Source organism: Nelumbo nucifera, chromosome 1 (genome assembly GCF_055504915.1).
Source record: "Nelumbo nucifera cultivar China Antique chromosome 1, China Antique-T2T, whole genome shotgun sequence".
In the NCBI taxonomy this organism is placed as follows: Eukaryota; Viridiplantae; Streptophyta; class Magnoliopsida; order Proteales; family Nelumbonaceae; genus Nelumbo; species Nelumbo nucifera.
The window spans coordinates 169,528,467-169,545,029 of NC_142649.1; positions in this window are offsets into that span (position 1 = coordinate 169,528,467).

Sequence of the window (16,563 nt, forward strand, 5' to 3'; positions counted from 1 at the left end):
ATTTTAATGCAAGCTTAATTTTCTGGTCCAAGCCCAACTTGAAACCTGAATCTCAAATACAATCCATTCAGGCCGAAGTTAGGTTGAGTCCCCTAAGTTCTAGCTCTCCAATTTATCCATGAACCTTTTTTTTAAATGCGAAAATTTTAATCATCAGTATACTAGTAAAGTTAAGGGGAAGCCCCAATTATATTTAGGAAGAGTCAGAAGACCATGACAAGGGATGAGGAGACTCACAGGTAGGGGTGTCAATTGGACAGGATTTGGTCTAATTTGATCAAGTCCAATGTGAGTCCATTATGAATGGACTAGGTCCAATCCAATCCAATGAATGTTTTGAATCAATTTGGACCGGTTTAATTCAATGTTTATATCATTCAATCTATTCAAATTCATTTTAATTTAGATTGATTTCAATCCAAATCCGGTCCATTGACACATATATTCTTATCTTATATCAATGGACCATATATTGGCTTAATCCAACCCAATCTAATATAAATTTGTTACGGATGGACCAGGTCCAATCCAATTTAAGAAATATTTTGGACCAGATTGGTCCAATCCAATATATCTTATTGGTCCGTCCAATCCGTCCAAATTTATTTTAAATTGGACAAGGTCCAATCCAAAACGGGTCCATTGATACCTTTACAGGAATAGAAAAAAATAAAAATGACTTACTGGCAAGTTAAAACAATTAACTTTGGGGGGGGGGCTAAAATAGCAAACAACTTCCACGTAGGTATTTAATTTCTAATTGTGATTTGGATGTTTAATAATGATAATGTGTTGGCTACATTGAATTTCTATAATAATCGTTGAAAGTTTGAAGCTTGATGGCTTTAGAGTAAAAAACCAATGTTTTAAAAAACGACCCGGAAACAGAACCGTTTTAGTCACTAGTTTCTGGGTCAACGGTCCGACCATCTGGTTCAAATGGATGGTTCGTTCTGACAGGAAAATTTTGAAAATAAAAAAATAAAAAATGGTCAAAAACCATTGAACGGGTCAATGGTTCAACCACCCAGGTCAATATTTTGTTGTCAACATTTGAATAGTTAACAAAGAAAATTAGATAACATCCAAAGGACATTTGTATCTTTTCAAATGCCACTTAATGGCTGGTTAAAGACTGATTAATGACAAATAATAGATTGGCACGTTTTGAATATTTAGATATTGAATTATCATGTTTAAAGTTTAGGGATCAAAATGACACTGCTAAATATTATTCATTTGGAGTCACAGAACAGTACGGAAAATTTCATGTCTTAACCAAAGACAATTGAAAAATCAAAAGCAAAATAATGAACCAACAATCCACATGAGTAGTTAAGCAAAGATTATAAACAATTCTTACATCACACGTGCTCTTCAATCTTTTATTGTTGGAAAGGATATTATTATTATTATTCATAGAAAATTGCTATAAGTAAATATAGAGTCATAATTAAATTGTGATCATCTAATTAAATTGATCATTGATGAATGGATCTCACTCATTCTCATATGTGGTCATGTGTATGCATGTTGTGTATACATGTATAATGCTGATAAACTTTGCTTGTATGAAAATAACGAGACTTGAAGATAAACAAAATTCAATTAAACTTTCAAATTGATCGTTTAACAAAGATTGATGAATGACCAAGGTGGCACACAAAATGATGTGTAGTGATGGGGGAAAGTTTTGAGCTCAAAGCCTTTGTCATGTTTGAATTAGGGGTGCAAGTCGGGTGGGTTGGACTGGGTTTATGGTCAATCCAGGCCCGGCTCTAAAACTTAGGTTTTAGGTCTGAGTCCGATGTTAAGCCTGATTTTTCTAACCCTAGCCCAACCCGCACTGTAATTTGATGTACTCAGATTGGGCTTAGGCCCGGGCCGGGCTTGGGTTGGTCAATGAACCCACTCTAAAATTATACATATATAAATGTATTTATGTAAATATGCATGCAAAATATATATATACAAATATGTATGTATAAATGTATATAGTTGGGTCGGGCTCAAATCGGGTTCGGGCTATCTAAGAACTAGGCCCGAAAAATAAAAAATCCCAACTTCTTAAACCCGATCCCAGCCCGAGGAGGCAGCCCAAATTGCACCCCTAGTTTGAATATATCGTTCTTTTAGAGAAACCTTTATGTATATTATGAAAATATTAAAATTATGACATTTATTTTTGGCAAAAACACTATTCCAAGTGACACATAGAATGGCGTGTATTGAAGGATTGACCATGTGCCAAACAGCCGGTACAAAGGAAATTTTATTGATTCATTTTCAAGTATTGGTGAGCAAATGGATGGGCTCTACTTCGAATTGAATGGAACTGGGCTTGAATCAGCCTTGAACCGATCCAATCCAATCTCATGATGGAGTTATTGTAGGACATATATATAAATTTAAAGGTTAAGGTTCAAAGTAGTGAAAATCGTGATATGTAATATTTGTGGATCGCAATTTTCAAAGGGGTATTACTCTAAGGTTTGTTTGGTTTGTGAAAGTAGGAGTCCAAAATTGGAATTGGAATGGTCCATTATGATTCCAACTGTTTGGTTGGGTGGAATTAAAATCCCATTCCCATTCCTGGTGGAATGGCATTCTCTCCCCCTCCCTGTAAATGTGAATATATTACAACCAATTCTGATTCCGATTTCAATTCCAGTTTAAACCAAATATTTGAGGTGAATAGATCGTTCCAGTTCAGATTCAAAGGAATTTTGATTCTGATTCTAACAGTGAACCAAATGGACCCTAAGATTCTTTTTCTTTTTTAAGTTTCAAGAATTGAGCCAGGACATCTCTGTAAGAACGATATTGACCTTTAGAAGTGGCCATTTGTACCTTGTATTTGGGGCAGGGTGGACTACATCCTCCAATTAATCTTTTTAAGGTGGTTGCCCCTCCACCTGAAGTAAATTTTGGGGCTATAAAAATAAAAAATTCAGAAGTGGTCAAATGTCCTAACTTATCATATTAGCGAGTTAAAAAACTGATACTTATCAATACTTTGAACCTTGTTGCTAGCTAGCCCAAGTTAAACAGACCCTCACATGCTTTTAATTACCATCTAACCCAACCCACTATTAACATATATATATATATAGCAAGGTGGCAAATTTAATGAATGGATAATCATCTTCTTGGAATGTGGACCTGGTGCAGATACTTCTCATTCCATTTTAAATACCTCCTTATCCATCCTGAGCCAATTGATGTTGGATTTTAATCTCATTAGATATTAAATCCAATGGGGTTTAATTGGTCAATTACATGAAAAAATACACCTGTACATATATTTTGAAAAATAGTTTTTTTCTTACTAAAACTAGTTTTTAACTTGTCCCACATTGGAAAATTACAAGAATTGTTTTGGATTTTTTAATCGGAGTTGATTTACACTCATTAGATATAAAAGAGGAGAGTATGGAGGCTTGCTACCATGCAACGCGTGCGCACGCGTGTTCGGCTTTGGCTTTTGGTGCGAGATTGACAATTTATGTGATCAATGGCCACGATTCGATTATGTGTGATCAAGAAGCATCATTCAAAGTTGACAGTCATTAATTATTAACTACCTTTTAATAGTCACAATTTTTGAAATTGTGACTGTTCAATGAGCCTTTTTCTGAACCAGCACCTTCCTCTACTCCACGACTCTTCAGAATTTATTTGAGTGTGAATCAAGCATTTGCACATACAATTTTCGAAAATCACTTTGTCACTCTCTCAGTCCGGTCTGCTATAGTCTCATAAAAGGTTTCTTCGAAGACTCTTCAACTTTGCTGGTTGCAAATTCTCACCCAAGTCTCTGTTGTATCCTGGGAACGGATTTGCTTGTAACCCAACAACAAAATCAATGGAAATGAGTGGGGGCAAATTACGTTCTAAAGACAATGTCTTTATACGCGCCTCAGAGCTTCTCTTCCAAGTCTCAATGACCCCATTTCCCAACAATTGATCGAGATGGACACCCTCATGGAGTTGGCGCTGTTTGAAGGGTGTCTTACCTATCAACATAGAGTTGGCACATCGTTCAAGTAAGGTGAATCCATTTTGTGCCATTTGTAATGAGAAGACTAAAACAATGGAATACATCTTGTTCTTGTATACACCTGTTCAAGCAGTTTGGTTTAGAAATAATCTCTCCCTAAGAACGATGGAATATCCAAATATTCTTTTTGTGATTGGCTAAATAGGTGGATGAGTTTGGATAAGCAGAGGATCTACTTTCGTGCTTCTCTTTTGGACATGGGAAGTTATCTCAAGCCCTGTTCAACTTCTCATCAAGTGCTACCATTTCTACCCCATTGCCAAATGTTGTGGACAGTGAGGTTAGGTGGATAAAAGCCCCCAACTGGTATGCTAAAAGTTAATGTGGATGGGGCTACTCATAACTCGGTTAGTGGCATTGGTATCATGGTTCGAAATACCTTTGGTGAATTCATAGCGGGTCCTGAAGGCTCCGTTCGCTTTTTGGTAAGTTACTTACCCAGGTAAGTGCATGCATTTACCCATGTTCTTTTATTTCTCATGTAAATAAGGCAATGACCATTTTAGCCATAAAAATCTATTATTAAAAGGGGCATTTTTGTCCCATTCAAGTGTGAGCAACTTCTCCTAGGTGGGAAAGTTATTTACCCATCTAGGAGATGGGAATCACTTACCCAAGTGATTCCGAGGAAAATAGACTTTCCCTGATCCCCCCATAAATCTGAAAAAAGAACATGAGATTCTTTGTCAATGGGAATTGAAATCCCACTGACCAATTCTCCCCCTCTCAAAATCCAGAAAAAGAATGCCCCTGAAATATCCCCTTAAAAATGTTGTTGAAGTGGAAGCTAATGCATTTAGACAGGGCCTTACCTTTGCTTCCTAGTGGGATATTTCCTTTCTTCAACTTGAGGATGATGCACTCTCCATTGTACAACTTCTGTTGGACGGTTCTCATGAGCCGCCTTGGCGAATCCACACCATCATCGTAGACTGCATGACTCTTTTAAACAAATTCACCCATGTGCAAGTCACTCACTCTCTGGGCTTCAAACCAAGCAACCCATGAGTTAGCCCAATATGGTTGTTCTATTGCAAAGTGTTTCACTTGGTCTAGCGTCTGGACTTCTTAACCCCTAGGGGTGAGCCAAAAAAAAAAAAACGAAAAATCGAACAAAAAATTTGGTTAACCAAACCGGTCTGTTCAGTTTCGGTTCAATATTTTAAAAAAATTGAAGGTATTGGTTCGGTTTCGGTTAACCAAAATAGAAAACTGGCAATTAACCGAACCGACCGGTATACATATATTTATATATATATTATGTATACTTATATATATTTTCTATACATTATAAATTAATAAATATTAGGGGTGTCCATGAAAAACTGAAAAACCGAACTGAACCAAGAAAACTGAACCGTAAAATGCGGTTAACGGAACTAGTCGGTTTGGAATTTTTGAAAATTTGAAGGATTGGTTCGATTTTCGGTTAACCTACAAAAAACCGGTAGTTAACCAAACCAACCGGTATATATATTTATATGTATATATTATATATATCTTTAATATATGTCACATATTTTCTATATATTATATATAAATAAATATTCATTATATATAAATATATATGTATATTATATTTATAATAACCTATTTATAAATATATTATATATTATATATTTTAAAAATATTAATAATATATTATCTATCATTTATTATTTATAATATAATATTATACATATATTTATATAATATATATTATAAATATAAAAACCAAAGAACTAAACTGGCGAATCAGTTAACGATGGTATCGGTTCTGTTTCCGTTTGGAAAAATGGAAAATCCGGTACTACCGGTTTGGTTTGCAAAAATAGCCCATGGTTTGGTTAATCGAACCATAGGCTGTTAGACAATTGTATGCCCTTAGCTCCAATCAGAATGATGTACATTATGACATTTATTGTAAATGAATAAAGTACATATTTGATTCATTTTATTATGGTGTGTTTCTGTGTAATACCCTTAAAACTGGACACATATGAGACTCGTGTTAGTTTAAAATCTTTACAGCCATTGGATAGATCTGGGGAGATTTATCCTGCCAAGGCTGACACTGGTGTACTGCCAAATGTTGGGGTGGCCTGTCTCAGCTGCCAAGGTGAGACCCAAGGCACATGCAGTGTAGGATTAATCGAATCTTTGAACCGGACCAGATTTCCAGTATTGCCTTGGATCTTGGAGATTGATGGGCAAAACTGGAAAGTTACACCCGACCCCTAGACTCAATTATGATACTGCACTAGATGTCGGATTGGGCTATCTTTGATATGCCAATTAGTGAGATCCTTAGCGGGGGTCAAAACCTGGGTATGTTGGGACAATCTGAGAATTCATCTGAGTGGGTGATCATAGTGACAGGATCAGCCCCTTTGTCAAACAAAGGTAATGATCAGGGATGCACTCTCTCTGATGGAAACCAAGACTACCGGCAGCCGATTTCAATCGTTGAGATTTGTTTTGCAAAATATATTTTATAAGAGATATAAAAGTATATATATTACGGTTTCTAATTGTTTGCAAAAGGTTTTAATTCCCGGGATCCATGTGAGTAGAGAGTGCAACACTGTTCCTTGCAGCTAAGGGAGAGGTCCTCTTTTGTCTGGCAGTGTTTGATCATTATGGGCTGAGAGGTTAAGTGTAAGACCATTGAGGGTAATACCTGACGGGTTGATCTTGCATCTGCCCACAATCCCTGGGTGTTACAAGGTGGCTTGGCCCAGGGACCACTTAGGGTAAGTGTTGGGCCCGTACAAGCCCAAGTGATGGGTTTCAGGGGGTGCACTGTCCATAACAGTGTATTCGGCCAGGCTTTGTAACAAAGGCTGGGCTGAACCCATGTGGCTGATGTGTAGATCAATGTTTGGGTCCCACGCCATACAAGGAAGCCCAATTGGGCAGCAGTTTGGAAGGCTAAGTGAGCACATAACCTTATTGGGCTTAAAGCCCATTTCGATCTGGGTTGATTTGATCAGTTAAATAAGGGGCGAATTCTGAGATTGGATTAGCAGATAGGATTGGGTCTTAACCCTATCCACTCAGAGAGTCCATATCTAAATGTGATTCAGATCTGGAAACCTCCTAATGAGATTAGGAGAATGATGATCTAATCTACAGATAAGATAAGGGTTTACCCTTATCACTTAAAGGGAATTCTGATCCAGATATGATTTGGATCAACAACTCCTAATGGGATTAGGAGCTGATCCTTTTAAAGTTATAAAAGGAGGAGGCGACAACCTTTTGACACACTTCACATCTTGTCTTCAGAGCTGAAATCACAGAAGAGAGAATTCAGCATTACGGCGCTAAATCTCTCTTGCCGCCTCCTTCCTGCTGCCGCCATATCTACCAGTTCGATCTCCTATTCTCAGTGGGAGCGATCAAGATCAGATCTTGATATCAGTTCTTTGTGAAAGGGCTGATTGGAAGTAGTGCTCACGTGCCATCCAGCTGATTCTTGCAAAGGATCCGGTTCTTGTGAAGAACGCTGTTGATTCTGCTCCATCCTACACTGCGCCATCTTCAGTGGGAGCAGTTTTTGGTTCCTTTCTTGGGCGTGAATACCTCTATTGGAAGATACTATTTCTCTGTATCAGGTATATCCCTCTCCTACTGTTTTTGTTCAGATCTGGTTCGGTTCTTGGTTCAAGATTGATCTTTGAAAAATATGATTTTTCTAAAATAGGGAATATGATTCCCAATAGGATGGAGATAAATTTTTGAAATTCGTCCACTCTATTCCGCAAGATTCGGGCGTCCATAGATGGATATCTCATCCCTTCATAGGCACTCCTAATAAATATGCATTATGTATAAATATATATATATATATATATAATATAATATATAATATATTATTTATTATTTAAAATATAATATTATATATTTATAATATTTTATTATATATATCTTTCTATAATAAATATTTTAAATAATAAAAAACCAAAAAATTAACGATTATCCGAACCGGTCAACCAGTTAGCCAATCGACATCAATTTAGTTTCGATTACCAATTTTCTAAAATCTGATAACTCCGATTTAATATCAAAAATTAGCCCACGGTTCCGTTAACCTAATCATGAGCACTCTAATAATCCCAATTGTTTGAAAGGACCACGACTTGTAATAGTTGATCTTGTTGAATGAATGGGGGAATAGAGCATGGTACATGTGAGATCCACTCACCTAATTATTACCACAAAAAGCATGTACATATTCAGCGGGAGGGAAGCCAAGTGACTATCTACTTATTTATGCACTTGTATAATTAACTAATGAATTATGTGTCAAAAAGGAATCAAGTAAATTTCTTCCTGGAACCTATCTTGAGCTCCTTCAATTGAAGGACAATCATGAAAAATATCACCACGTCAGACAATGTTGAACTTACGAAGTCATCAGTTTTGTTCTTAATACAGTCCCTCAGATGCTCTAATATTTTGAACAAAATGATAGACGTGATAGTACTAGCTAGTACGCCATGAAATTAACTCAACTAGTGCATGATTGTGCTATACCAGAAAAGAAATTGTACCTCATGGACCATATCACATGAAAAAAGGAATTAGTTCTGTGAATTATTGTGTTTCCAAGGCAAGGCAGTGTTTGTCAAGAGTGTAAGTGCCGAATCGAAAATAATTAATTTGCACTCTTGTTCAGTTTTAACATTAATTATTTGGTAAGAATACATTTTTTGTACTAAAGTTGAAGTAAATTTGCTTTTCAACGCCCATCACATTAATCAAACAAGATAGTGTAAAAACCAAACCAGGCTTGCATCCTTTTATTTTTAAATAAATTTGTATCCACATCAGTGGGTTCACATTTTGTACTATTTTACAAAATGCAGTCCAAATTATGCAGCTTTTAAGTTGCATTTGGTACCATTGCTGTTGTCCGGGGCGACTGATCATTGAAGCTTATGGTTTTCTTTTTTCTTTTTTCTTTTTTTTTAGAAGAAATCATTGAAGATTATGGTTGAAATTTGCATTGATCAACCTAGTTTGATAGACCAGAAACCAAATTTAGGGATATCAATGGGTCGGGTGGATTAACATCGATTCCACACTATACTATCCTTATCGCTTAGTTTTTTTGGGCAACACAAGTACGGGTCAAATGAATTGAATGCAAATTATGATTGATTTGCTTTTAAACTTTAATTATTTTGTTTGCCTTTATTGTAAACAGAGTAAAATAAAACCTAAAACAAATTAAAACCCAAAGTAAAAGTGTTTTGATTTGCACTCGCATAAATTTGTATCAATACAAATGAAATTTCATTGCAAGAAGTGGAGTTGTGATGTGCACAAAAGCTTCTATAGTCATTCTATATATGAAGATTTTAAGTGACTTTCATTGTGTTTGGCATCATTATTTTTTCTACTTGAAATGTTTTGGATTCATCAATACAAATTGGTGAAAGATACATTTTTTCTACCATAAACCTTTTGGATTGATCAATACAAATTGTTTCTTTCTACATTAAATTGAAATAACAATTTGTCATTTCATTTATAAATGACAATGATAATTCTCAAAGTGCATTTTTCTAGTTGAAGTGACTTTAATATGTGATGTGACAATACAAAATTTTCACCAATTTGTATTAATAAACTCAAAAAGCGTTTGAGATAATTAAAACAACAATTATGATACCAAATGCAGCCTTCATATAGTTTTCATCGTACACTTGCCTTTTCTCCCTATCATTATTATTATTTTTTTTTTCCTTTTTATTAAATTTCGTTTATATTATATCACGCCCGGCCTTGCCCCATTTAATGACTCATCCCCCCCTTTTCATTGGGCGTGCCCCTACAATAAAACAAAACTATACCTCGGCAGTAGTCAAATCAAAATTTGATAATAGTGGAATTCGAAACCCACTACCACTAGGACAATTCATCTAGCGCACTAACTGGGGTACCCCTCATTTGGTTGAAAACATTGGTTTTAAGTGATTGCACAATTATACAATTTCCATGGGTTGTGCTGGATGCATGAATATTTGCAAATGTTTTAAGGGGACATTTGATAATAACTGAATTTGTTGAACTGAAAGACTTATTGCTTTATCTTTTAAATAAAAAAATAAGTATAAAATATCAAAATTAGTTTTACACACAAAAATACAAAAACTATACTAAAAATTAGACATATTTATAATTCTATATTTACACTACTATAATAAAAAATGAACACATACGCATACACACACACATATATATATATATATATAATCTTCAGCTATAATCAAATGGACCCTAATACAATAATAAGTTATTTACACGTGCGATACCTCTCATGTACAGAGGATGATATTTTGCTTTCTTATATTAGGGATCCCATAACCTCCTTAAAAACTGATTCATAAAAGGCAAAGTAAGAAGCTTTTCAATTCAACATCTTCATCTATAATCAAACGGACCCTAATACAATAATAAGTTGTTTACACGTGCGATACCTCTCACGTACAGTGCAGAGGATGATATTTAGCTTTCTTATATATTAATGTTCTTGTTGGTTTGCTTCCTTTAATTTATTATTTTTATAATCTGGGTCTTTCTTTAATTTATTTTATTTTGACCGTTACGGAGGGGCGTGTACAAAATGTTCTTGACATCGATTGTTTGAATTTACCAAAATTTTTATGGCTAGTCCACTGAAACAGGTGTGGGGTGGTGGGTGGGATTCATTCATCCATACATTCACAGTTCCTCCCCCATGTGCTCTATGGTACTGGCATAGTGGAACGGTGTTGAGAGAGACCATGTACTCTTGTGAAAGCTTGTTCTTGAGCCAGAACAATGCCCCCATGGATATTAAATTATTTCCTTAATGGCCACTTGATTTCAGTGGCATTTTATTTAGAATTAGTGAGGTAATATAACAACTTTCCTTACGTTTATTTCTTTTTTTTTCCCCTGAGTTGACCTGATTTCAATTTGATGGATGAATTGTTTTATCACAAGTTCTAACTATTTATGGCTTTGTGTGACTAAAAGCTTGTCCATAAAAGATTGTGAAATAAATACATGGGTGTACTCTTAGGCTATGTTTGGTTTGAAGGAAAAGGTAGGGAAAGGAAAGAAAAGGAAAAGTTTATACAAGGGTCGTTAAGGTTTTCTTACCTTTTCCTTTCTTTTTCTACTCTTTCCTTTAAACCAAACACAGCCTTAAGTTAAACACCTAGTTAATTAGGCTGCCAAATGTAAGGTTGTCAAATTCTAGAGACCAAATGATGTACAATTTATCAATCCATTTACCCAAATTTAAATTTGAAACCAATCTAATCTAGCACAATATTATAGTCTTTTATTATATGCATCTTTATATCAATGTTATAAGTTCAAGGGTTGATAGGGGCAAGCCAAGTCAGGGATTGCTTAGTTGGTACGTCGGTTGATTTGTTCTTGTACAGACGTGGAACCGATTCCTACAATCACCAACTTTTGTGAGGGGAACCAGTCAGGTGATCGGTTTCAGTTTTCTCCAAAACCAGATTTTCTTCAAAAACCTTTGATTTTAGTCCGTAAATCATTGACTTGGGCGATTAATCGTTCAAACTGTTCAAACGGTTTTGACCATTTTTTATTATTTTTTTTAATTTTTGTATTTTCTGTTAGAACGGGCTGATCATTCAATTTGAACGGTCAGACCGTTCGACCCAGAAACCGAACCCCTGACTGGTTCATTCTCTGAGTTGGTTTTAAAAACCTTGGCTATTGGTGTGGTTCTGTGCTATTCAAATTTCAAACGGTTTGTATGGGAATTTGGACGTATCACTCAAAACAGGTTAAAAAAGAGCTAGAAGCAGATAATATAGAATATGAGATGGAAGTAAGAATATTTTTTTCTTTTTTAAGAATCCATAATTTTAACAATGGATCACACTAAATGAAACGGTTTTTCTTATAGCCAACCACATATAGTTGGGACTTGGGAATTGGGACAAGGGCCACAAGCTAATGTTTGTATAGTTGGTAATGTTTGTTTTAATATGTTTCATTAAAAGTTTTTTTTCTTTTGATAATTATTTATATCTATCTGTAAAGTTGGTATATAAATGTTACATGTTAACTTGTTTAGAGCCATATACTCTAAGGTCATGTTTGGCATTAATGATGAATTTTTAGAAATCAGCGCTATATAGGATCTACATCAGAATTTGAAGAATCAATGGTTTTTTTTCTTATTTGATTGGCCGATTATGTCAATTTCTGGAAAATCATCCAAAAATCGATTATTGAAATCAACCCTTTTTAGGAATCACCTTTTCTAGTGATTTCCTGATTTTTAAATGATTCCAATTCTTTTGAGGATGACATGACATCCAACATGGCATTGAATAATAATTCTAATACAAAAATAATTGGCATTTGAAATTTAGTGCCAAACAAACTCAAAGCTGATTTCTCAAAAGTCAGCTTACATGGTATAAATGATACTAAACAACAATTTTTGATGATTTATAAAAAATTACTGATTCTAAAAATCACTGATTTTTTGATAATTGGCCAGGAAAAATCATTATCGATGCCAAACATCACCTAAATCTGCTCTCTAAGTCTACGAGAATTTAATTTGTAAGCAATTTTAGTCCAAAGTAAATTCTGCTTCATTATATTAATAAATATCAATAATATATAACATCCAGATCTGATTTGAGCCTGATTTGATCTGATGAATATGTTTCAATTCGAGTCCAATGGAGGCTAATGAGAGTCGTAGCAATTTTATGAGGGCTTACCTTTTTCCTCTCTAAAAAAGTTAAAAAGGTAACCTGCATCAACTCTTAAGAAGATTTTTTATTGTTATTGGAAAATTACTTAGGATCAGTTTGGAAAAAGTACAAATAAAAGGCTCAGTTTGAAAGGAGTATAAATGCAAATATATACAGTATAAATACACATAAAATAATACAAAATACAAAATTTTGCATTCTGCATATTTTTATTTGTACTTGATGAGGGTGGATTTGGCCCTCCAATGACATTGTGACACATGGCACCTCAAAACAATTAGGTGACACCCGGAACCACTCAGGCAACAACTTGCCAAGTTGGTGGTGTCCAACCTGGCGGCCTGGCCCAGGCGCCGACCTGGCACATGCGCCGACCTCGCAACCTGTGAGATGTGCTCATCGACAAATTCGGCATGCATACCCCGCGATCCTTGGAGGTTGGCCCTCGTTCTAGAAGATGGTCAACGTGCATGGCGGTTACCTCCGAGAATCTTGGACCAGTTAGACACGACCTCCCGGAGATCTCAGGGGCGGTACGCAAACAATGCCTATATAAAGGCACCAACCCCAATGGCAAGGAGGCAAGTAAAAATGTAAGCAAGTAAGAAAGTAAGCAAGTTCTAGCTTTCATACTGTGTGATTTTTAGCTCGCAGTCTACTATGAGAGTGTCGACTTAAGCATCGGAGCGACCTCGCCGGGTTAGCCACCCCGGGTCCTCTGACATTTGGTTCCTTGTAGGTCTCTAAAGAGCAACGAAGCTCATCAATCTAGCTTGACACCTGGTCAGCCCGGTGCCTCACAGGCAGCTTGCCACTTGGTCAGCTTGGCACCTCACAGGCATCTCGGCACCTAGGTAGCTCCACTTCGGCCTCTGAGTCATCAACCATTTGAAAGCAGACCAAATGACGAGGTACTTAGCCAAAAAACTGATACTTAACCAAAAAATCGATCCATCAATAAAAATGGATGCATCAGTACTCTTTCCAAATGGAGTTTTAGGTATAACTAAAACAAACATTCCTTAAAAAATGCATGTATGGAATTGATCAGTGACGATTATAGTTGAAATGTCAAGGTGATGTTCCTTACTCCAAGGGGGCGGTGTAAAGTTTAATCATTCTGCACAGAGTGATTCATATGTGATGTTTATTCAGTTGAAACTTCAAACTCGTTTTTTTAGGGTAAAATACAAAAATTTCCCCTGAAGTTTTTGACAATCATAAAAATCTCACCTGTAGTTTTATTTTAACAAAAACCTCCCTTAAGCTTTTAAAGAATTCGACAAAATCCTCTCTTTCGTTATTAACACATACAAAAAAACTATAAAGTTATGAAATTACCCCTAACTGCATCATTAAAAATATCTTAATATACTGGAATTGCCCTCACTCGAGTAACAATACTTTTAGGCCATGTTTGGTTCAATTCTCATTCTTTTTCATTTTTACCCAAGATGAAATTCTAAAATGGACAAGAATGAGTAATAATAGACATAATGAGAAAATATTGCTATAAACCAAACACTTGTTTTTCGTAAGAATGAATTCTCTTCAGTCTGACAAGTGTCCTATGTTGCTCATTTTCATTCTTAAAAAAAAAAAAAACAAACAAATTTTGCCGGTACTCGTAAACCGCCAGCCTAGGTCTCCAAAATTATTGGCATAGATGTTTTGTAAATGTGCTTTCATAAAAGTGCTTTAGTAAACATATTTTTATAAAAGTGTTTTTATTGAAGTGCTTTCATAAATGTGCTTTAATGTAAAAGTGCTTTCGTAAAAGTTCTTTAATGTAAAAATGCTTTTGTAAAACTACTTTTGTAAAAGTGCTTTACTTTGATAAAGTACTTTTCATAAATTTACTTTTATAAAAGTGCTTTCATGTAAAAGTACTTTTATAAAAGTGCTTTTGTAAAAGTGTTTTCGCAAAAGTAAACATCTATGACAATAGTTTTATAGGCAATTTTCTCAAAGAATGAAAATGAACAAGATGGGGTATGATTATTTTTCATGTTGTAGGTTATTCGATTTTTTGTGCTATGGGACTGATTTTTCATTCTAAAAAGAATGTGGCCCATGGCAAAAATTTTGTAACCAAACATTCTAATATTATTCATTCTTGCCCATGCATGCCTAAAATAAGGAAGAATTAAAAGAATGAGACCTAGAGAAGTAAACCAAACGTAGCCTTATGCTTTGTTATAGATCTCTTTTAGAGCAAAAGAGAAAAAATGTAAACTAACGCTGGGCTACTTCTGGCTGAAAAGAAAAGAGCTGTAACTGTGGGCGGGAAAAGTAGTGTTTACCAAATTTCTGGGTCACAGGTCTGATTTCTACGCTACAATCCAACCTATCAATCTATCACCGCTCTTCCTTATTTCCAGACAACAAACTGGTTCAATCTCCTCGACCTTTGCTGTACCCAGTGGGTGCACAACTCAAAAGCAGAAGGTCTTCCTCTAAAGTTCTTTCCAAATTCCAAGTGTATAGCCTACATCATATTCACTTTCCAACGCCAATATCTCAAATCTCAACTTTCAAGGTTTTTGTTTTTTTTTTTTATTTCTTTAATGGGCTAGCATCTTGGGTTTCTTTAGTTTTTTATTTTCTGGTGGAATCTTCGATTAACAAACTGGATGAGTCATTTAGTGGGCTACGCTTTCTACCTGTCTGCTCTAGACTTTGAGTTTGAGGACTCAACGACAATCATGTTGGGATCGATACTTTGAATCGTTATATCTCTCACCAATTTGTTTTAAGCCAAAACGTTTTAGGTAAAAACAGCAATATATATATATATATATAGTACCAATCATAACCTTAAAAAAAAATATAATGACCAAATTATCACAAGCTTTCAAGAAAATATACAGCCATTATAAGTTGTAAACAATCTATGCAAAACCTGCAAGGCACCAACCGGTTGGTTGGTAAGGTCTCACCTGCTGGCTGTAGCGGAGATTTGGGAATTGAATCTGAATTTGGATCTTTTGCCCATAAAAACCCTGCTTACGTTTATTGCAGTCACATATGAAAAACATCTCATCCTTTGTATAATGTTATGCAGGGAGAGATGTTCCTAATTCATAGGGGGTAGTGTGTTGTGGGTAAACGTGAACAAAATTCTCGTGGACAGGAGATCCGGGCTGATTGAATCGTCCTATCCCCTATTGCATATTTTATATATGGTAGGTCCCACTTTTAGGACCGATGATGGTCTCATGATAAGATATGAGGTGTAAGATCATACGTTGGAAAGGTGTTTGGAATGTGTTTTGTTGGTAAGTGATACCCTCTCAAATAATACAGCCTTGACCAGTAGCCACTGGAGTGTGCAGAGGTCCACAGATTGCAAGCCCCACAGGCAATTTGACGCTCATCCATTAGCATCACTACGCCATTGCAGTAGATCTGACTAGGATACGTGTAAATGGACATTGAACTCGAACCAGTTCAAGTCCTCGAACTGATTCCATTCATTCTACCAGGCCTTGTCTTTCTATAATTTGAAATGCGACATGCGACAGGGTCAATTTGGATTTGTATATGCAGAGCTGCCAAGTTCTAAATTAAAATCAGATTGGTTCTGGACCCATCTCTGCTCCAAATCTGATAAACACTCCATCCAACATTACCCTTTTTATGGCTTTATTGTCATTATGCTTAATTTGTCGTAATTATCTTTATCAATGAATTTTGATTGATGAAACAAGATTATAAAAAGATAGAAAAACCTTAAGATTGGCCTATCGTATACAC